Source organism: Ranitomeya variabilis, chromosome 5 (assembly GCF_051348905.1).
Source record: "Ranitomeya variabilis isolate aRanVar5 chromosome 5, aRanVar5.hap1, whole genome shotgun sequence".
Taxonomy (NCBI): domain Eukaryota; kingdom Metazoa; phylum Chordata; class Amphibia; order Anura; family Dendrobatidae; genus Ranitomeya; species Ranitomeya variabilis.
This window is the reverse complement of record NC_135236.1, coordinates 53,994,366-54,018,074: the sequence shown is the minus strand read 5'-3', so window position 1 is coordinate 54,018,074 and position 23,709 is coordinate 53,994,366. Positions and strand designations below refer to the sequence as shown.

General features: G+C 43.8%; 1 protein-coding gene across 1 annotated transcript in view; it reads right to left on the bottom strand.

The window, feature by feature from the left end:
• The window catches only part of LOC143774427 (beta-1,3-galactosyltransferase 2-like), a 153,769-nt gene that overhangs the window by 79,859 nt on the left and 50,201 nt on the right, over window positions 1-23,709 (bottom strand). The window contains exon 2 of the mRNA XM_077262011.1: window positions 21,175-21,398. The gene's annotated coding sequence lies outside the window, so the exon portion shown is untranslated. The remainder of the gene's footprint in view (window positions 1-21,174; window positions 21,399-23,709) is intronic.

Here is a 23,709-nt window from a genome sequence, read left to right as displayed (position 1 = left end):
CCTTCAACCTTCAGTTCCTAATCACCATTTTTAAAAATGCAATTGGCTGTTCCGGCCTACTAAAGGTGAATGTCTGCCCCTGCCTGGTGTTGTCCTCAACTGAATAAAGCTGAGCTTCTACCTTCTGTTCCAAATTACCATTTTTAAAAATGCCATTGGCTGTTCCGGCCTACTAAAGGTGTCTGTCTGCCCCTGCCTGGTGTTGTCCTCAACTGAATAAAGCTGAGCTTCAACCTTCAGTTCCAAATTACCATTTTTAAAAATGCAATTGGCTGTTCCGGCCTACTAAAGGTGTCTGTCTGCCCCTGCCTGGTGTTGTCCTCAACTGAATAAAGCTGACCTTCAACCTTCAGTTCCAAATTACCATTTTTAAAAATGCCATTGGCTGTTCCGGCCTACTAAAGGTGTCTGTCTGCCCCTGCCTGGTGTTGTCCTCAACTGAATAAAGCTGAGCTTCAACCTTCAGTTCCAAATTACCATTTTTAAAAATGCAATTGGCTGTTCCGGCCTACTAAAGGTGTCTGTCTGCCCCTGCCTGGTGTTGTCCTCAACTGAATAAAGCTGACCTTCAACCTTCAGTTCCAAATTACCATTTTTAAAAATGCAATTGGCTGTTCCGGCCTACTAAAGGTGTCTGTCTGCCCCTGCCTGGTGTTGTCCTCAACTGAATAAAGCTGAGCTTCAACCTTCAGTTCCAAATTACCATTTTTAAAAATGCAATTGGCTGTTCTGGCCTACTAAAGGTGTCTGTCTGCCCCTGCCTGGTGTTGTCCTCAACTGAATAAAGCTGACCTTCAACACACAGCCAGAATCTGACCCTGCTGAAAGTAAGGTTCCCCTTCCCGCATGTTATACCACCTTACACAGGGACAGAGAGGAAGGTGCAGATGAAAGTGCAGGTTCCTTCATCAGGTGGGGGGGCATACTCGTTGGCGACGTCACTGGCACAGGGCCCCTCAGAGTACGCAAAAGTGTCGCTGCTGGTGGGAGGCGCCCCCGCCATGCAAACACACCGCTGTACTTTGAGGGGCCCTGTGCCAGTGCCAATGCGAACGAGTGGGCCCCCCCTGCTTGCTCAGGATCACAGCACTTGCAACGTTGAAATACTTACCTTTCCCTGCAACACCGCCGTGACGTAGTCCGCATTTCCTGGGCCCACGAAAAACTTGAGCCGGCCCTACTCCCCCCACAACTTTTGCCAAATGACCCCCAATTCCCTATGCCCAACTATTATTATAAAGTTAATTAAGATTGACAAGCTTCAGAAACAAGAATGGATGTTTTTGGCATTAAAATGGGCACTGTAGGTGTTTTCCTGGCCTCCACTCACTGCCGACTATGCTTCCCCATTGACTTGCATTGGGTTTCGTGTTTCGGTCGATCCCCGACTTTTAGCGATAATCGGCCGACTGCACTCGACTCGACTCTGGACAAAATCGGGTTTCACAAAACCCGACTCGATCTTAAAAAAATGAAAGTCGCTCAACTCTACCCGGGATCCCAATTGTTGGTTTGTTTTTCCACTTTTTGTTTCCTGTTATCAAGAACTGCCGCAATCATGGACCGTGCATGATACAAACTTTTTGTATATAGTTAGCACCTTATTAAAGGCGCTTCCTACTGGTTTTACTTAAAGACTCTTTGTGAAGATACCTTTCCTACTGGTTTTACTTAAAGACTCTTTGTGAAGATACCATACCGGAGCTTTTGCTGAGAAAGGACTGGTAGCTAGAGAACAAATGCTACCTCATAAAGACTTGGTCCCCTCTTAAAGGGGATGTTCACGTGTTGCACTTAAAGAAATGGTATTGCTTTAAGACTGATAGATAGCAATGATGTTTGATAAGAGAAAATGATGATACTTACATGTAAAAGTTATATGTATCCAACTGGTTAACTGTAAAGAAATGCTGATAATGTTCCTTAGAAGAAAGATTGAGAGACAGAAGGAAGGTGCAGTAGACCCCTAGGGGTAGACAGAGTGTCCTGCATAGTCGGAAGTAAGAAAGTATTAATGAAGGTTGATGATATAAGGAAATAGTTAATAATGTTGATAAGAAATGGGGATAGAAGGTAAACCCTGAGTCCTCCATAGAAAGTTAAGAAAGAGTTAGTAATGTGTTACTAAGGACAGAAAGTGAACCCGTAAGGGTTAGTGGGTGAGTCCTTATAGGAGCCAAGTAGAGCCAGCTCAGTGTTCTCAAACTGAAAGAAAAGTTATGTTCTATACTGTGTTTAGTAGTTGAAAAGGCAGTAGGCCCTGGCTGAACGGGGCGGTCCTGTAACAGAAAGGAGAAGCAGTAGGTCTGGTGCCGATAGGACAGGCGGTCCTGCAGACTCAAAGAAGGAGAATGAAAAATTTAACTTACCTTATAATGTGATTATAGGAAGGCCTTTGGTGGATACAGAGTGTATGTCCTTAAGGGCAATGTTAAATTATTGTTCAGCAATTTTTGCACTTAGTAGAATACCCGGCTGGGTAACAGGAGTTATTTATAGCCTGTAATTTATAATGTTTAACCATGTTTTGTAACGTTCAAGTGTCCTCACCTCCCATAAAGGGAAGCCTGTTCAAGTATACGTATCGTTATTTGCACTCAACAAAATTGTATGTCTTTTTGCTAAACTTGTATTGTTGTTTTCTTCCCAGTCCCGGAGTACAGTGTTTAACCAGGGGGGAGTGCAGCGCCCCAGAGTCCTGGTCGTTGCAGTACTGTGGCTCCGCCACTATGGGGAGCTATGGTGCGTCTGATGGCACTGAAGGAGTTCATCTGACCAGGTATCACAGACACCAATACATTTCACAGCCGGGCCTCCGGGGGGAGCTAAGGGTGCTATTCATTAGGCCACTCCCCACCATAGTGGGTAAACTGGGGGTCAGGCAGGAAGTTAGATCAGAAAGCTGACTGGATTGGACGAAGCAACACCTAGTGGCAGAGGGTGTTGTGGAGGAAGAGACAGTAGGGTCTCTGTCAGGGGTGGGATCCTGACAGAGGCTTGGCATTGAAAAGAACGTAACGGGTCCGCGCCAGCTCCGGGAAGCGGCGGGACCCAAGAAAGGACTAGAAGCGAGATAGATTGTGCTGAGTGAGAAACGGGATCACGCAAAAAGGAGAAATACCAGTAGGAGTCGTGCTGTAAGATCGAAGCAACATCCTACTGAGGCGCACTACCGGTGGCCGGAACGCCGAGGGAGTAGAATAACATTCAGCTTCAAGCAATACTCCAAACAGCGGCAGGGCAGTCAGTCTCAGGCGGGCTGTCTAACTCAAATCACCTATGAAGTCTTGGGAGGCAATTGCGGGAGAGGGGCGTCTCTAGGGTCCCGGAAGAACTCCAGGCCTATCCGACAAACGGGTGCCGTTCTAACTGTAACATCAGGAAGGGACGGAAGATTAGCAGAACATCATCTAATCGAGTTGTGAGGGAACATCAGAAACAGACACAACAGTTGTGGGGTACTTTCCGTAAGCACAGCAGGGAAGGACTACAACACATAGCGCTAGGGGGAAGGCACAGATTTCCTCCTGTGAAGAGAACTCTGGAAGTGCCATTGGACCGGCCGGACTTGCGCAGCCTGGTGAACCGTATTCTGGACTGAGGACTCAGAGATCTTCAGTAAAGAGGTAAAGAGACTGCAACCTGGTGTCCTCGTTATTTACCGCGACCTGCACCCCACAACTGCACCGTTACAACACCACTTATTTCACCGGACGTCCCCCACTGACAGACAGGGCCACGGACCGGGTCTAGCCACCGTGACAACCCCAGAGCAGAGACTCAGAGGCCCGGTACCGGGTACCCCTCGGCCCTGCGGCGGTGTGGGGGCGCTCCAATATAACCAATGAAAGGCAAGGACTCCTGCTCAAACACACACTTCTCCAACTTGGCGTAGAGGGAGTTTGCCCGTAAGAGGTCGAAGACTTTGCGAACATCTCTCCAATGGGAGTCAATATCTGGAGAGTAGATGAGAATATCATCCAGATAGACTACGACCAAGGTGGTGAGCATATCTCGGAAGATGTCATTCACAAAGTCTTGGAAACGGCTGGGGCATTATAGAGCCCGAAGGGCATCACCAGATATTCATAGTGCCCATCCCTGGTGTTAAAAGCTGTCTTCCATTCGTCCCCCTCACGGATGCGAATCAGGTTGTAAGCACCCCGCAGATCTAATTTTGTAAATACCCTTGCTCCCCGTAGCCTATCAAAAAGCTCAGATATCAGGGGTAATGGGTACTTGTTCTTAACGGTGATGGTGTTAAGACCCCTGTAGTCTATGCATGGACGTAAGTCTCCACTCTTCTTCTGTACGAAGAAGAACCCAGCCCCTGCAGGTGACACTGACTTCCTAATGAATCCTCTTGCCAGATTCTCTTGGATGTACTGAGACATTGCCTCCATCTCTGGGAGAGATAATGGATAGACTTGACCCTGGGGAGGCTCAGCACCAGGCAAGAGGTCAATAGGACAGTCATAGGGGTGGTGAGGCGGCAGGGTCTCCGCAGCCCTTTTGGAGAACACGTCCGCATAGGTCCAATAGAGCTTGGGGAGAGAGGAAAGATCTGCGGGTACCTCTGTTGTAGCAACCTGAAGGCACTCCCTCTGACATCTACCCTCACAGGATTTACTCCATCCCAATATTCTCCCTGAGGACCACTCTATATGAGGAGAATGATTGCGTAGCCATGGTATCCCCAACAGGACCTCATCAATTCCCTCAGGAATGACTAATAGGGAGATAATCTCCTGATGTGATGGAGACACAGAAAGAGTGAAAGGAATGGTTTAGTGGGTAATCTGTGAGGGTAGTGTCGACCCATTTACCACTCGAACGGTTACTGGTTTGGCGAGCATCACCAGGGGTATTGCGTGATGCTGGGCGAAAGCGGATGACATAAAATTACCCTCCGCCCCAGACTCCACGCATAGCTCTACCATAAGAGTGGATGGGCCTATGGTAATTGTCCCCTTGAAGGACAACTTAGAGGCAAACGTCGCCGTGTCTAGTGTACCTCCTCCAACTGCCACTAGACGCTGACCTTTCCCCAACCGCCAAGGACACTTGGAGGCAAGATGTCCTGACTGCCGGCAAATATGACAGACCTTAAGTGCACGAGCGGACAGGGACTTGGATCCCGCTCGTGTCACCTCTATGGCCTCATGTGACTCGGATGCCTGGACCGGAGATTCCAAAGGTCTGGCGAAGGTGGAAGCCAGCCAAAACCTCTGCCTACACTGGGCTCGCTCCAACCCTCACTCGTAAAAATGAAGGTCTATGCGAGCTGATACAGCTATAAGCTCCTCCAGTGTGGCGGGAATCTCCCTAGTGGCCAAAGCGTCCTTCACATGGTCAGCCAGCCCCCTCCAAAATACGGGAATGAGAGTTTTTTCTGGCCATTCCAACTCAGACGCTAATGTCCGGAAGCGAACGGCAAAATGGCTGACCATGGTTGAACCCTGAGTCAAAGCCAGCAGTTGGAGTGCTGTATCATGGGTGACTTGAGGTCCTACAAAGATCTGTTTCAGAGCATCCAGAAACCGAGGAACACTCTGCACCACATGATCATTGCGCTCCCACAGCGGCGTAGCCCACTCCAACGCTCTGTCCGACAGGAGAGAGATTATGAATCCCACCTTTGCCCGCTCTGTGGGAAAACATGCAGCCAGGAGCTCGAGGTGTATACCACACTGGCTCACGAAACCCCTACAGGACTTACTGTCCCCATAGTATCTCTCAGGCAATGGGAGGTGAGATAAAGTCGGAACAGAGGTGGCAGTGGGTAAAGCTGCTGCAGCCACGCTAGCAGCCTGAACAGCTATTGTGGTAACATCCACCGCCGAGGTTGCACGCTCAAGAGACGCCAACCGGCCCTCCAGCAGCTGGATTTACCACTGCAATCGCTGTTCATCCACCATTACTTAGCCAGGTCCTGGCGCTAGTGTACTGTTAGGGTTGGCGGAACGCACCGAATATATTTATTAGATGGGATAGGTGTGTTCGCAACCCGGGATCCACCGTGCAGGAAAGAACCTGCTGCTAAGTAAGGCGGCAAAGCAAAATAGAATAAACGAACTCTGTTGCTTCACAGAGCCTGTAGTAAAGAGAACGCTGTGCCCTGTTTAGCTCACAGGGGACACAGCTACTGTGTAGAGCCGACAGTGGTCATGCAGTCCAACCAACACGCAGCTCCTCTCCGGTGGAGCCGGAATTCTATCGGCTATTAGCCAGCCCTGAATTCACTCATGAGAAACTCCTCATCGGAGGTGCCAGCATTCTAGGGGCTTATTTCAGCCGAGTCCCTGACTGCATACACAAAACTCCTCGCCGGAGGTGCCAGCATTCTAGGGGCTTATTTCAGCTGGGTCCCTGACCACACACACGACCACACTGGCGCTGAGCTCATACATATTTGACACTAGCGCATGGCCATGCAGTCATGAGAACCTTATATAGCTGCAGCACCTACAGGACCTTCCAAGAAGGACCAATGGAAGGCTGCCACAGAACTTGATCAGGTACAGGACCTACCTGGAGGACCAATGGAAGTTGCTGCAGTACCTGAGCATGTGACCCTTGATCTCCACTGAGAGATCTTACCCTGGGCATGCTCAGTGTGTGCAAAGCAGGACTTAGTCCCAGAAAAGCCTGCTCGCCGTAGATCAGTGCAGGGTACAATAGCAGCGCCTGGAAAGGCAGCAGTAACCCTTTGCACAGTATCAGATTCAGTGAGACGCTGGGATCGACGTCTCCGCTGAGTAGGCTCCACTGTGGCCGATGCAGAATGGGAGACCGCAGCAGACATGGCTCGAGATTCCCCCTGTGCAGCAGCGGGAACTCGACTCCTAACAGGGTGTTACTTTAAAATAGATAAGAGGAAATTCAGCACATCCATCTAGGAAAATCTAAAAAAGTTTTTTCTTCATTAAAGTTCCATTAAAAAAAAAAAACATAAACAAATCCATGGAAAATAAGTAAAATTCTGACATATTTTTTACAAAATAGCCCTTAGTAATACTATAATGCACAAATCAAATTGGTGTCATATTTAAATCATTAAGAACCAATCACATGAGAACAAAGAAATGATCAATGACTGGACTGGAGAATGGCAAATAAAGAACGTGTTTTTATGAAACAAGCACCAGCCTGTGACTATACATATTGATTCATTGGAATAGCAAATTAGCAAATTAAGAACTTACAAACCTGTACACATCAAGTTTGAGGATGTGGAAGCCAGATAGAAAGGAGATTGATCAATTACACATGTGATTAAGCTTCTAATCAAATTATAGGAATATTACCATGTAAACATTTCAATTTCAGAAAGCTATATGGTACTGACATGGGGTCATCTATGACCCCAAGATAAATTAATTCTACTTTATCAAGTATCTGGTGCATGCAAATATCCTGTATAATCTTGCAGTGTTCAGTGTATGCAGTCAGGTCCAAAACTCTCCTTACCAGTAGCAGTTAAAAGATGATCATTTAGGCTGTGTGAGATAATGATTTGGAGTACTTTAAGAGAAAAGCAGTGGCTCAACCGTTATTAGGATATATTATAAACTGTATCAGTGCAGAAGATTGGACCTATGTACAACAGGGAATTAACTTTAATAAGTGCTGCTGGAGAAAATACTGCAAAAAGGGTCTTATCCGGGGTACAAACGGCTTAATATGATTGAATTGTACTCACCAGATAGAGCTAAAATTTAGCTTTTAGAAGTATTCACTGCAGCAGATCAACAGGTCCAATAGTGACCAACCGAAGGAAACAAAAATGGGTAAAACGTGGATTTGCTCTGTGCTACTGAATAACTGGAAGTCCGGGTGTATTACCAATATAAAATGTGGTTTTGACAAAGATTGTGGTGTTTCCTGATGAAGAAGTTTTAGAACTTTGAAACGCATTGAATAAAACCACATTTTATATTGATAATACACCCGGACTTCCAGTTATTCAGCAGCACAGAGCAAATCCATGTTTTACACATGGAATTAACTTTAGCAGACATAAAGTAATTTTATTAACTATATACGTTTGTTTTCTATCCTACTATGTGATGTTAATGCTCTAATCATCCTTTTTTAGACAGATGCAAGGTACTGCGATGGGGTCATCTGTGGTGCCAAGATACATCCATGACATTTTTTGCAGTATTTGACACATGAAAATGCCCTGTATAGCCATGAAGTGTATGCAGTAAGGTTTATTTATTTTATGGATAGTTAGCACTTAAACATCCTATGCTAGACAGTTACAAGGTAATGTGATGGGGTCATCTGTAGCCTCAAGAGACATCCATTTGATTTCTTTATTGACTACTTGACACACTATATACCCATGGAGTGATCCTATTGGTGACTGCAACTAGAATGTGATCAATTAACCTTATGGTTTTGTGTGCAGAAGATTTGGAGCACTTTAAGAGAAAAATTGTGGCTCAATATATATTATAAAATATATGAGTGCAAAATCTTGGCTCTAAATACAATGGTTAAAATGGTCAGAAATAAATGCTAAATACGCTTTTCATCACATTTCATAAAATTACTACATAATCCATCCTATTTTAGACAGCTAAAAGGTACTGCAATGGGTCATTTGTGACCGCAAGATATATCCATCTGAATTTTTGCTTTGTATTTGACACATGAAAGTGCCTTATAAACACATGCAAAAATCAGATTACCAAAGCACTAGTAGTATGCAGTAGAGGGGGTGAGGACAGCACAGGAGCAAAATACTGGTAGAGCAATCATTCACAAACCTATGGTTTGCAACTGTGCTGCCCCTGCCTTTATCAGCCCACCATTATCATGGGAGTCTACTGCATAATCTGACTTAGTGTTAATAAGGCTCTTTTTCTGTGATGTTTTATAACTTTGTAACCAGAAGATTTGGAGCACTGTAAAAGCAAAAGCATTTAATCAACTATGATTAATATATATTATAAAATGTAGCAACATAAAATCTTGGATCAAACCACAAAATATTATTAACTTGTTCACAGATAAAGGAGTTTAATCAAGAATATAATTATGTTTTTGATTATATTATGGAATTTAACAATTAAACCATTATATTTTTCAGAGGAACAAGCCAGTGATGGGGGTGATCTGTAGCTCCAAATCACTTACTTTAAGTATTTTACACATGTAAATAACTTATATACACATGCAGTCATCTCTGAAATTCCTCTCGGCGGTGGCTGTATCAGATTGGGTTCAGGGAGCTCATGCTTTGTGAGCAGATGAGTTGGAGCACTTTGCAAATATCTTTTAAAGCTTCTCTAAACATACAAAGTATGGGAACGGAGGGGGGCGTGGCCAGCTGTTGGTGAAGAAGGTCGCATGGTGGAGAGCTCCTCCAGCAAAGAGGAGATAAAGGTCTTCCCCCAGACCCCAATCACGCACAGACCACCAGAAAATCCCGGGCGGCATACCTGGGGCAGAGGGGACCATCAGCCTGTGCCCCCCTTGCAACTGGGAGTCGGCACACCGGACCCTCAGAGACGGAGCGTCTTTGCAGAGCGGTACACCGGAGGCAGGTCGGCAGAGCCGGATATCCGCAGGAGCAGCAGTCGGCCCGAGGAGACCCGGGGGGCGGCTGGTGGTGAGGTGCGCGGCAGCGGGCAGAGGTCTGCAAGTCCTCCATCGGACTGTGGAGGAGGTGAAGGAGAGGCTCTCCCTCCCTTGAATCCCACGTGGCGACGGCAGTGAGGCTCCGCAGACACGTTCACCGGAGTTTCTACAGGGAGGACTCTGATAAGTGCGCGGATCGCACTACGCAGAAGAGGAAGGTGAGCAGGATAGTGCTGGCCCCGGCTGGACAGGGGATTCCCTAGGGCCCCCGCCATAGTACCCCAGTGCTGTTCATTTTCCCGCCAGTGAGAGGACAGTCGCCATCTTGGGGTTGGATCCCCTCTCAGTGAGACATAATCTTGGGGCTGGCTTATTCAGAACACCTGGCACTTCTGCTAATTGTCTCTCACATAGCCCTTACTGCAGAAAAGGAGAAGCCACCTTACCTCCACCACTTCCTGGGCTGTTATTGCGTTTTATTTTCAGTAACACTGGGAAGCAACACATCAGCTTACCACTTAATAAGCCTGTATTTTACAACTCTAGTCCTCTGGCGACACCTAGTGCTGGGACCGTGTATGACATCCAGAGGCTCATCTTCCCTGGTTCAGGACACAATATATGCTTCACCAACCTTACGGCCATAATCAAATACACCCTGGAGGGGGCTTGCTGATGGGGAGTTGTGCTTAATGTGGTGATCACTGCACCCCCATGCCCCCCTGAGCAATATAACAGGCAAGCAGCGACAGCAGATATATATGGGTAAAAATAAGAAGATTTCTGGGCAACCTTCAAGCTTACACAGGGTGCCGCCTATTGAGGATATGGAACGATTCTTGAACCAGCCACTCCAAACAAGAAACACCAGATCAGCAATGTCGCAAACTCCGCATAAAAATAGTTCTTCTTCAAAAGACCCACAGACCTCTCATAACTCTCCTAGGAAACCAACAGATAATGGTGGTGGAGACGGAGACATGCCTGAGGACATGAATATTGCTGAACTGAGTAAATATATTAAAGCTCTTCCTACTAAAACAGATCTGGAAAGTTTTGCATGCAGGCTTGAGAACTCGTACAAAAAGGAGATACATAACCTGCAGATAGAATTTACTTCACGTATAGAGGACATGGAAAAGACACAAGAAGATATTGCTCAAGAACTTCAGACGCACAGAGAAATCTTAATGGACCATACTATGAAATTAGAGGAAATGTCGTCCGGTCTTGAGGACCTGGAGAATCGCAACAGGCGTAATAATATCCGCATACGTGGTCTTCCAGAATCCGTCGGTCCTCAGGACCTAGACCGCACAGCTCAGAGAATATTCCTGGACATTCTTGGCGACTATGAAGACAACACCATTGAATTTGACAGAATTCATAGATCTCTTGGTCCCAAACCCACGTCTGATTCACGCCCTAGAGACGTCATCTGCAGGGTACATTACTTCAGAATTAAGGAGGCCATTATGACAGCCTCTAGAAAAAAAGGATCCCTTCAATTTGAAGGCCAACCAATTCTACTCCTATCAGACCTATCAAGACGTACTCTATTCTTACGCAAAGCCCTGAAACCTCTGTTGGCGGTTCTCAAGGAGAGGGATATCCCCTACAGGTGGGGGTTCCCTTTTCAACTAATAGCTTTCAAAGGAGGCAAAAGCGCATACTTCCGTCGGATTGGAGACTTAGCCAACTTTCTTGGCATGTTTGAACTCCCACTAATAGAACTTCCAGACTGGCCTCTGGTCCCGACTCTTCCAGATGCTCCTCCTAGATGGCTCAAGGTCCCCAGTTCCAAGAATCGGCGCGTCAATGAGAGCTCCTCTGATCCTCCATGACGCTCTTTTTCTGCGTTCCCATTTATTTATCTATTGGTGTTTATTAGTTTCTGCTCGTTGCTGCAAAGTATATATACACTCTGCTGCGGTTGAATGGCCCCATGGATTTTTGTTGCTGATTGATTGATTTTACTAGCGGGGCAGATTGTCCCACTGTTGGTTTGCCTGGGAGGTCCGATTCTGATCCCTGATCATTTGGACACACAATATCCCGCATGCAGTCGGTATAACATGTATACAAATATATGTGTATATTAGCCTGAACAAGGGCTATTACTCTGTTTAACTTTACTTGTTTGTAAATTCCTATTCATAGGCCTTGCTGAGTTCGCGGGGGGATGGGGGGCTGATGCTTCTCTCGGCTTCCCTTGTCCACTTGGGGTGTACAGGTGAGAGAGGGGGGGAAAATTTTTCCCTCTCCATTTCTCGCTCTAATTTCACAGATGTACAGTTTGACCTGGTGCGCAAACCCCAGCGCACTTTCTTCGTTGTTTTCCATGCTATATTATCTCTTCTTTAACCTGTCTTCTTCCCTCCCCTCCTACTGTTTTTTCCCTACTACCCACGGCTGTCGTGTGCTTTGGCGGATGGGGTGCACGTTATTGCGAGCTGGCGCAAAGATATTTGATAATGGATGAAATTAAATTCTGTTCCTTTAACGTAAAGGGACTAAATGTACCAGAAAAAAGACGTCAGGTTTTATTTGATAGTCACAAGCAACGGATCACTGTGCTACTGCTCCAGGAGACACACTTCAAAACTGGTGCGGTGCCACAGTGTATCACAAAAAATTATCCAAAATGGTTTCACAGCCCAAATCCATTCTCTAAGTCTAAGGGTGTCTCAATAGCCTTCCACAGGTCCTTTGTGCCTGAGATCTTGGATTCACTAATTGATAAAAACGGCAGATTTATCTTCTTACTTATCACATGGGCAGCTCATAAACTTGTAATAGCTAACGTATATTTCCCAAACCAAGGGCAGCAGAAGTTTGGAGCCGATTGCAAAAGACGCCTCGAGGAGTTCGCTGGTTCCTCTCCTGTGATACTTGGGGGCGACTTTAATATCCCAATGAATCCTGCGGTGGATGTCTCCTCGGGTAAGTCTTCATATCCTGCATCTTCCATTAATAAAATAAGATCCCAACTGCACAGCATGAGACTGATAGATGTCTGGAGGGTCCTCAACCCGTCAGCTAGGGACTATAGCTTCTTCTCAAAAATACATAATTCTTACAGCAGAATAGATTATTTTTTTATTTCACATAAGCTGCTTGATATGCAGGTGAAGGCTGGCGTGGGGTCGATTCTCTGGTCAGACCACGCTCCTATTTACCTAACAATCTCGCTTCATTCTGCCGCGAGACCATGTTTCTCCTGGCGTTTGAACAAAAACTTACTTCAGGATCACATATGTAAAACTAGGATTGAACAAACAATCACAGAATTCATGGCTGACCACGAGAGGGACACCACGTCCCCTACTGTGAAATGGGAGGCTTTAAAAAGTGTAATAAGAGGCGTCCTCATCTCTCACGGTGCTCGCTTGAAGAGGGAAAGAGCGGCAGAAATAGTCAGCTTAACAGAGCAAATTCACCAATTGGAAAACAAACATAAACAAAACCTTGAGGCTAACACATTCGCTCAGCTCTCTTCAGCCAGACAAAAGTTGTTAACCATTATAGACCAAAAATCCAGGTGTCTCAGAGAGAGACTCAAGAGCAGATTCTACCAGCTCGGAAATAAGAGTGGTAGGCTCTTAGCCAGAGCCCTTAATCAACGTAATCCCAATACCTACATCCCTTTTATTAGGAGCAGACAGGGGACAAAAGTGTTTCATACTAGGGACATTCTTTCCAACTTTAGTGAATACTATAAATCTCTATATAATATAGCTGGACATTATAAAGACGCTCCACTACATTCGTTACGTAGCAAAATAAAATCATACCTACAGGAACACAAATTACCCTTATTGCCTGACGGTGATTTGCTTGATCTTGAAAGGGAATTCTCAGTGGAGGAAATTTCTGAAACCATTAGAGACTTGAAACAAGGAAAGAGCCCGGGCCCTGACGGGTTTTCAGCAGGTTTCTACAAGTCGTTTAACACATTACTCAGTCCAATATTTCTGAAGGCTTGTAACTCTGTCTCTCTTGGAGAGCCCTTTCCTTCTCAGGCACTCACCGCTCACATAACAGTTATACCCAAGCCCGGTAAAGACCCCTCTACATGCGATAACTATCGCCCGATCTCTTTGATAAATTTAGATATTAAAATATATGCGAAGGTGTTAGCCAATAGGTTACGCCCCTTGTTGCCAAAATTAATAAACCAAGATCAGGTGGGCTTTGTGCCAGGACGAGAAGCAAGAGACAACACAATTCGTACTATATCCCTACTTGATAAGGCGGGTGAGGGGGGGATCCCCTATGTATCATGTCAATCGATGCTGAAAAAGCTTTTGACCGGGTGCATTGGGAGTTCATCTTTCAGACCCTAGAGAAAATTGGCTTAAAAGAAAATATGTTACGCAGGATCTCCGCCTTATATTCCTCCCCTAGTGCACAGGTCAAGGTAAACGGTGTATTATCGGATTTGTTTCCAATCAGAAATGGTACGAGGCAGGGGTGCCCGCTTTCCCCCCTTTTATATGTCCTAACAATGGAGCATCTGGCTGTAGCCCTGAGAAATAACCCCTCAATTAAGGGTATAAAATTACGTTCTGAAGAACATAAACTAGCACTTTTCGCAGATGACATCCTCCTATATATCACATCCCCCTCTACGAGCTTACCAAACATTATCTCGGAACTAAACAAATTCGGCCTTTTAAGTAATTTTAAAATAAACTCCCTTAAATCCGAAATCCTGAATATTTCACTTCCACTCCCCTTGGTAGATACATTGAGAACGACCTTCCCATTTAAATGGCGTTTTGACTTTCTCACCTACCTGGGTATCAAACTTACAAGTAGAACGTCTAAATTGTTTGAGACTAACTTTGCGCCAACCCTTCAAAAAGCAATATCGGATTTAGAGAAATGGCACAGGCTCCAATTGTCGTAGTTAGGCAGGATTAATGCAGTTAAGATGGACCTTCTGCCTCGCCTCTTATATTTTTTTCAAACAATTCCTCTATTCTTACCAGCCTCCTTCTTTTCTCGCCTCAAACAAATAATCACTCGCTTCGTTTGGTCTCATAACCGGGCACGCATCTCCTACTCATTATTAAGTACCGTAGATCCAAACTGATGGGTGGACTGGGCCTCCCGGATTTTGCGATCTATAGTTATGCATCAATAGGATCATGCATCCTGGACCTTTATCACAGTAAAACAAGTAAAAAATGGGTAAACCTGGAAAACGATCTTAATGGTTGTGATTCTCAGGTTGTTCTCTGGTCTGGAGGCAGGGGGACGGGACTGGATGTTTATATACCCTTTCTCACAAGAAACATATTGCTCCTTATTAAAAACAGAAACAAAGACCTCCAGATTGCAACTGTCCCGGGCCCCTTGACTCCGATTTATGATAATCCCACTTTCCCGGCAGGGCTACATAAAGAGATGTATTTAAATAAAAGAAAGATTCCAAACCCATCGTCCATGATTATTTGAAGGATAATCGGATGAAGTCCCTTCGGGAATTATTCCCAGAGGAAGAAACGTACTCTGTTGACTGGTTTTTCTATGAGCAGCTGAAAAGTTATATCCACAAGAATATTAAACAAACTAATATCAGTAGGCCGCTAACTCCCTTTGAGGTACTCTGCATATCAACAAACCCCCCAGACCACACTGTCTCACTGCTATATAAAATCTTCAAAGAGGGGGGAGCTTCGCCGCAGGGTTGGCCAATGTTTTTCTCGAGATGGGAGGGTGATTTGAGGAGACCCTTATCTTCCGAGGACAGGGAAAAAATCCTTCTCTTCTCGTCTAGATCGTCATTGTGCGCGGTATCACAGGAGAGGAGCTACAAGATCCTGGCTAGATGGTATAGATGCCCATCCATGGTACATGCGGTGTTCCCCACGACACCTGACACCTGTTGGAGATGCTTAAAGGAAATAGGCTCTTACATGCATATTTGGTGGGACTGCCCCCCCATAAAGGATCTGTGGTTGGCTATTTTTGAACTTCATAATAAGCTGTCTATTACACAGATCCAACCTTCAGCGAGTCTAGCATTGCTGTCCTTATGTGACTTATCGATATCTAGATTCAAAAAAGGCATCCTTAGACATTTTCTCACCGCAGTTAGGAATCTAATTCCACGCTTTTGGAAACAAGAAAAATTTCCTTCTCGTGCAGAATTTGTGGCTGAACTCAATAACATTTATAGAATGGAGCAACTGATAAATCAGTCATCTAATAATTTTGAAAAAACCTACAATACCTGGGCCCCCTGGATTGCCTTTAGGGAAACCCCTGAGCTAAAGCTCTGGATTTCTAGAACTTGATATATCATACAGCTCACTCATGTGAGCCCCCGGATCGTTTTGTGGCCTGCGCTTTGGCCGCCGGATGGGACGACAGCCACTCTCCCCCCTTTTTTCTCACATTCCCATACCTTCATCCACCCCTCTCTTCTTCTTTCTACCTCCCTTTCTTTTCTTTTCTTACTCTAATTGTTTGTCTCCCCCATAACTGGTTTGAATATATATTATATTCTTGATTGTTTACAAAACAACTTAATGATAATTACTAAATACCTCTAAGGTTAGTATTTCATAATTACAAGACGAATAACAACATTATCAGTCAGACATCTAAATTGTAAGACTTAAGTATTGTAACGTTGTTTTTTCTAATTAATATGTAACAGTATATTGTCTAATAATGCACAGATTTACTAAATTGTATTTTCAAATGTTTTCTTTATTGTTCTGACCAATAAAACTGATTTATACAAAAAGTATGGGAACGAGCAAGGGGTTTACAATATTTTAACACCTACTGTATCTTCTGTCAATCATTAACCAGTTAAGTTCATCTCAGGGTTTACTCCATTCCCAAGCTGCTTTCACCTAGAACAATTATAGTTTTTGTATGATGACGAGCAGATAGTGACAATTTTTTTATTGGATTACTCTGAGAGCGTATGGAAAGTACTTTTTTTGCTTTGAAGAAGGACGTCATGGATATTTCCAAAAGTGGAGAAGAAAGAATCTGGCTATGCCATACAGAGACAACCTACAGCATTAACATCACAGATATCGCGTAATAATGTATATCATATTCCAAAATGATGTGCCTAGTCAGTGGAAACTCTCCACAAGTGACCCAATTTTATATAGATGCGAGGTGAGCACCTTGAACAGGTGCTTCACAGAATTTTACAACATTGATCTGTGAAAATTAAAAAGTATATATTTTGCCCACAAGAATGTTGTTTTAGCCCACAATTTTTTCATTTTCACAAGGATATCAGGAGAAAATTTGTTCTGCACTTTCTTCTGAGTACACTGATACCCCATGTGTGGTCAAAAACTACTTTTGAGGCACAGTTCAATGCTCAGAAGGGAAGAAGCGCCATATTGGAGTTTAGATTTTGCTGGTCGAGGGTGTCATGTCACATTCGCAAAGCCCCTGAGGTGCAAGAACAGTAGAACCCCGAATAATTGACCCCATTTTACAAACTGCACCTTGTGATCTCATGTATGCAGTGATCAAATTGACACTGCAGGTGTGTCACATAAATTTCTGAATATAGAAATCCCCCATATGTGGCTGTACAGAACTGCTTAGCCATACGGCGAGACACCTTTGGGAATTTATCTAAAGATGTAGCCATGATTTTGATTCCATGGATGTTTTTCAGAAACAAGCAGAAGTGGATAATGCTGAGTGAAAATTGCAAAACTGCCATTGTAGTGACCGTACATTGTAGTGCCCGGCTTATGTTTCTGGAGACATGCACTCGTCAATTAGGAGCACAACATAAATGCCAAATATGTGGATGTTAAATGTGGTTTAGACACACTGGGGCTCAGAGGGGAGGGGCATTTGGACTTAGGAGCTCAGAATTTGCTAATTTTTTTGGGAGGGCAAGGATGCATTTAGCTTTTTTAGAGCCTTTGTACTACAAGTAAACTGGAAGCCCCCTATATTTCTGTTAATAGATGACAGACCTGAGTGGGGACTTGCTTTTTTTGTGGATTGAGTTGAATCTTTTATTGGAAATATTTTACATAACATTTAAGATCACATTTATCTGGTGCTCTATGCTGAGCACTTACTTTGGAGTTTCCATCTAAATCTCCAAGAAGTATTGTTTCTCCTTGCGGAGAGTGACATGTTAAGCATGTTGAGATGAGAAGACTTAAAGCCGCAATGCTCCTCTGGGAAATATGCAAATTGTCTCTTCAGAGAGGAAGAGGACTAGAACTCTAGTGCCACCTATTGGAAGTAGCAATCCTAACAGTCAATGTCAACTCTTTAACGAGCCTTGTAAGTCTCCTCACCTCGACCTGCTTAATATGTCACTCTCTGCAAGGAGAAATTATAATTCTTGGATCCTGGTCAGACACCTCTCAATCAGCCAAACCAGATCTGCACTTTGCACTGACGAGAGGGGCAGAACCCCGAAACACAGTGTCTTCAAATTGAGATTCTGGTTTGGCTTTTATCCTGGGTCATGTGACAAGGCTCGTTAAAGGGTCGACATTGACTGTAGTAAGTGCTCAGCATAGAGCGCCGGATAAATGTGATCCCAAATGTTATGTAAAATGTTTCCAATAAAAGCTTCAACTTAATCCACAAAAAAAGCAACTCCCCACTCAGGTCTGTCATTTATTAACAGAAATATAGGCAGCAGAGTTACTCTGGACTCCGTGTGGCTTCTGTTCAGCATTGTCCTTCTTTTCAGAGGTGCACAAAACTGTGGGGGACCATGGTTTTATGCATGTCTAAAAAGACAGACACCACCTGATCAAAGGCCAGACAGAGTGCACAGTGCCTCCATCTGCCTCATTATAGGGATTCTTCTGCTCCATCTGAATCACGTATTTCAGAGATTTACCCCTGTGCAAGCGCTCAGTGTAGAACGCAAGATAAATTTGAGCTAAGCCTTACTGCGATCTTTGGGAGGCAGAATGAAAAAATCAACAGCAGGTGAAGAATTGGTTTTATTTTTTACGCCATTCCTTGTGCGGTATAATTGATTAGATGACTTTATTCTTCTGGTTGGTGCGATTATAGCGATACCAGATTTATATTGGGTTTTTATGTGTGGCTGCTGTCACACACTAAAACAACTCCAGGCCTTTTATCTGCTTAATTGAGAATGACATAATGAAGGGATTGCCCACACCTGTCCATGAAATAGCCTTGGAGTCAATTGTCCAATTACTTTTGGTCCCTTTAAAAACAGGGTGGCGCATGTTAAGGCGCAAAAAATCCTAAACCCTTCATCCAATTTTAATGTGGATACCCTCAAATGAAAGCTGAAAGTCTGAACTTTAACTGTATCTGAAATGTTTTGTTTAAAATTCATTGTGGTAATGTCTATAACCAAAATTAGAAAAATGTTGTCTCTGTCCAAATATATATGGACCTAACTGTATATCTTTTTTTTTATGTTTTGCTGTTTTTACATGATAAATAAATTTATAGAAAAAATAAATATTTTTGCATCACTTAATTCCGAAAGTTACAACTTTTTTTTCATTGATGGAGCTGTTTGGTGGCTAGTTTCTTGCGGGACAAAATGATGTTTTAAGCTCTACCATATTTATTTACATTTGTCTTTTTAATCTCGTTTTACTCTACTTTTTGTTTGGCAGTATGTTGATAAAGCAATGTTTTTTGTCCCATTTGTTTTTTTTTTTTTACGGTGTTCACTGAAGGGTTTAACTAGTGGGACAGTTTTATAGGTCTGGTCGTTCCGGACATGGCAATAACAAATATGTGTACTTTTTTTTAGTTTTTTTCATGAAAATATTAATTTATGAGAATAATATATATTTTTTATCATTATGATTTTGTAATTTTTTTAACTATATTTTTGACCATTTTTAATGCTTTTTTTTAAACTTTTTTTACCTTTATGTGACTTTTACATTTTTCATTTTGATCACTTATAAAGCATAGCAATGCACGAGTATTGCTATGCTTTAGAAACTGACAGTGCTGCACTAGCACACAAACTTGATACACCATGAGCATGGTGTAACAAGCATGCTAACTCTGGTGGCCCGAATGATGACCACATCGGGTCACCGTGGCAATATCGGCCACTCGCAATGACTTTGCTCGGTGCTCCGATCGAAGGGCTGAGGGAGCCCACTCCATCTGCCTTCCTTCTAAATGTGGCCAATAATATCGAATGCAGCACGTGTTAAAGTGCCTGGAGTGATGCAGGCACCATTCCTGGTAGTGAGTGCCAGGTGTCAGATGTCACGTCAGCTGAACACCTGGCGGCGATCGCTCGCGCACAGCTCCTATGTGCGCAAAATTGCCAGGAAGTATCAATACATCCAAGTCGTATGGATACATCCAAGGTCGTGAAGGGGTTAATATTGCTGGCTGGAGACCTGTAGCATGAGTAACGCTGTGAAAATGTGGTTATGTGGGTTTTTTTTCTGCAGGGCACTTTTACATTGTGGAGACAATGAAGAGGCACTTTAATTGTGTCACAGGCACTATCACTATGTAGGGGCAGTAAATGAGACTTGTGACTGTGAGGGAGGCAAAAAAGGAGCACATACACTATGTGGGGGAATTGGGTAGCACAATTACTGTATTGATGGCGTTAAGGTAGCGCTATTATATTATAAGGTACAACGGGAGGTACTGTAACTGATAACACACAAATGGTGGCACTATTAATGTACCGCATACAAACCAATGGTTAAATATTCTCATTTACTGAGATAGTGACTTTTGGGTTTTCATTGGCTGTAAGCCATAATCATTAACATTAACAGAAGTCTTTCTGGGTTTTCCTTGGCTGTAAGCCATAATCATTAACATTAACAGAAATAAACACTTGAAATAGATCACTCTTTTTGTAATGACTCTATCTAATATATGAGTTTCACTTTTTGTGTTGAAGAAATGAAATAAATTAACTTTTTGATGATATTCTAATTTTGCGAGATGCACCTATATATATATATATACTATTGGCTTTAGAGGCTGTTGATTGACATTGCCTGCTGTTCTCGTCAGTGATCAACAAGTACACCCAGATCCTTCTCTATAGGTGACTCTTCTAGCTTCACTCCCCCTCACTAGAACATATGATACCCACATGTTAGTAGCATCCATGTGCATCATTTTACATTTTTCCACATTGAACCTCATTTGCCATGTGGATGCACAAACACTCAGTAGGTCCAAGTCAGCCTGCAGTCTCTCAATATCACATATGAAAGGCTTAGACTCCTCATCAGACAGTATTATATGTGATATTTTTGGATGTACAGTTTGGAAGACAGTATTACCCATGATAGGCTCAGCAGTCAGTATCACATATGATAGGCTTAGATACAAAGCTCAGCAGTCAGTATCACATATGATAGGCTCAGATACAAAGCTCAGCATTCAGTATCACATATGATAGGCTTAGATACAAAGCTCAGCAGTCAGTATCACATATGATAGGCTTAGATACAAAGCTCAGCATTCAGTATCACATATGATAGGCTTAGATACAAAGTTCAGCAGTCAGTATCACATATAATAGGCTTAGATTGAGATCTTGTTGTGTGTGATATAGTTGCATTTTTCTCTTACCTTAGGTGAACCTGTGTGTGACTTTTTCTCCGTAGCTCATACAATCGGCTCAGTGTTACTGTATGTGGTTCATAGATGACTTCTGCATACGATAGGTCCAGAAATCACACATCGATACAATCACCTGCCGTAAGTGGCACCTTCTCTTATCGACAAGCTCTTTCATCCTCTCCAGTCTAATTGCAGTGTGATGCTGTTTAATATGGAGAACTTTGTCCTCTTAGCTGTGTATGGTAGAAGGATGGGAGGTGAGAGGAAATGCAAATACACTGGAAGTCACTACTTAACACTAGACAAATGTTGTTTTTATTCTGTAACTTCAATGTATACCTGATTCTTGAACTATGATATTAGGATTCTTGGTATTCCAAAACTGTGACATCCCTGTATGTATTTGTGGTGCCCCAGGGTCCTGGTCGTCACAGTAGCATTGCTTTCCTCACGGGGAGAGTGATGTTACGCTTAAAGGCAAGAAGGGATAACTGCAACCAGGTACCACAAACATGCAACACATTCACACTCCAGGCCACCAGGGGAGCTTTTGATCCTACTTGCTAGGTGACTCCCTATATATATATATATATATATATATATATATATATATATAACTGGTAGTCTGTAGGGAGAGTTACTTAGAACAGTCTTGCCAGGAAACAGACTGGATCAGTCTGAGGCAGAGAAGAAGGTTTTACGGAGCTGCGTAGCCTCAGTGCAGCAGTTCCTGGAAAGAGACATCGAGAAAGCCAAATTGATTGCAGAGAGCGTGCAGGAGAGCAAAGCACAGTAGAGGATACCAGGGGGAGACCATCCCCAACCTGGCTGCCTTCTTCTGAGGCACAGAAACCGGTAGCCGGAACACCGAAGATCGTAATGTCCTCCACGACTTACATCAGAGACCGGCAGGACAGCTGAACTCTACGTTACCTGTCTGACCTAACACCCAGGAGGCATGGTGGCACCCCTCAGAGGCCAGGGTATGCTAGAGTCCCTATAAACAGCCTCAAGCCACCAGTCACAAGGGTTATGTCCTGTCCAACCCGGGGGACAAAGAGATAACATCTGTGAGGACCTTATGTGTAGCTTTAAGCAGTGAGGGACATCACCACCACGGTGCTAGAGGAAGGCTTTTGATTTTCACCTGGATAAGGGGACTCCTAACTTGCCTCCAAGCCAGCCGGACCCTGCCTGCCCTGTGATCTGGTGCTCTGGACTGTGGTTGCCTGAAGTCGACAGTAAAGGTAGAGAGACTGCAAACCTGTGTCTTCGTTCTTTACTGCACTCCTCACCATATTCCATGTACACCATGGGAGCTCTGGGGACATACTTCACCCATGGGAATTTATACCATCTAGCTGCCATAACATCACCACAGAGGACCCCTTAAAGCAGCGTCGATCCCCACTGACCGAATACCACAGGTGGGGTCACGAACATAAACCTTATTCCCTTTAAAGACCTTTCCCTGTTACATGGGCGCCCAGGACCACGGATCGGGTCGCAGTCACCGTGACATCCCCATGTGAAACTCAGGACCCGGTACCGAGTACCCCACGACCCAGGCGGGGCGACTCATATTATCCCTAAACTGTGACCTAAGTAGGTTTATTTCTCTGTGACATCACTGTGCATAATAGCACTATACTGTGAAAAGACTTTGTGTATTATTGCTGCGCTGTGACATCACTGTTTATCACTGTACTGTGACACCACTGTGTTTATTATCCCTGTACTGTGACATCACTGTGTTTATTATCTCTATACTGGGACATCACTGTGTGTATTATCCCTGTACGGTGACATCACTGTGTTTATTATCTCTATACTGTGACATCACTGTGTGCATTATCTCTGTACTGTGACATCACTGTGTTTATTATCTCTATACTGTGACATCACTGTGTGCATTATCTCTGTACTGTGACATCACTATGTTTATTATCTCTGTACTGTGACATCACTGTGTTTATTATCACTGTACTGTGACACCACTGTGTTTATTATCCCTGTACTGTGACATCACTGTGTTTATTATCCCTGTACTGTGACATGACTGTGTTTATTATCTCTATACTGTGACATCACTGTGTGTATTACCTCTGTACTGTGACATCACTGTGTTTATTATCTCTATACTGTGACATCACTGTGTGTATTACCTCTGTACTGTGACATCACTGTGTTTATTATCTCTATACTGTGACATCACTGTTTATTATCCCTGTACTGTGACATCACTGTGTATATAATCCCTGTACTGTGACATCACTGTGTTTATTATTCCTGTGATGTGACATCACTGTGTTTATTATCTCTGTACTGTGACATCACTGTGTTTATTATCCCTGTACTGTGACATCACTGTGTTTATTATCCCTGTTCTGTGACATCACTGTGTTTATTATCCCTGTACTGAGACATCACTGTGTTTATTATCCCTGTACAATGACATCACTGTGTTTCTTATCCCTGTACTGTGACATCACTGTGGTTATTATCTCTGTGCTGTGACATCGCTGTGTTTTTTATCCCTGTACT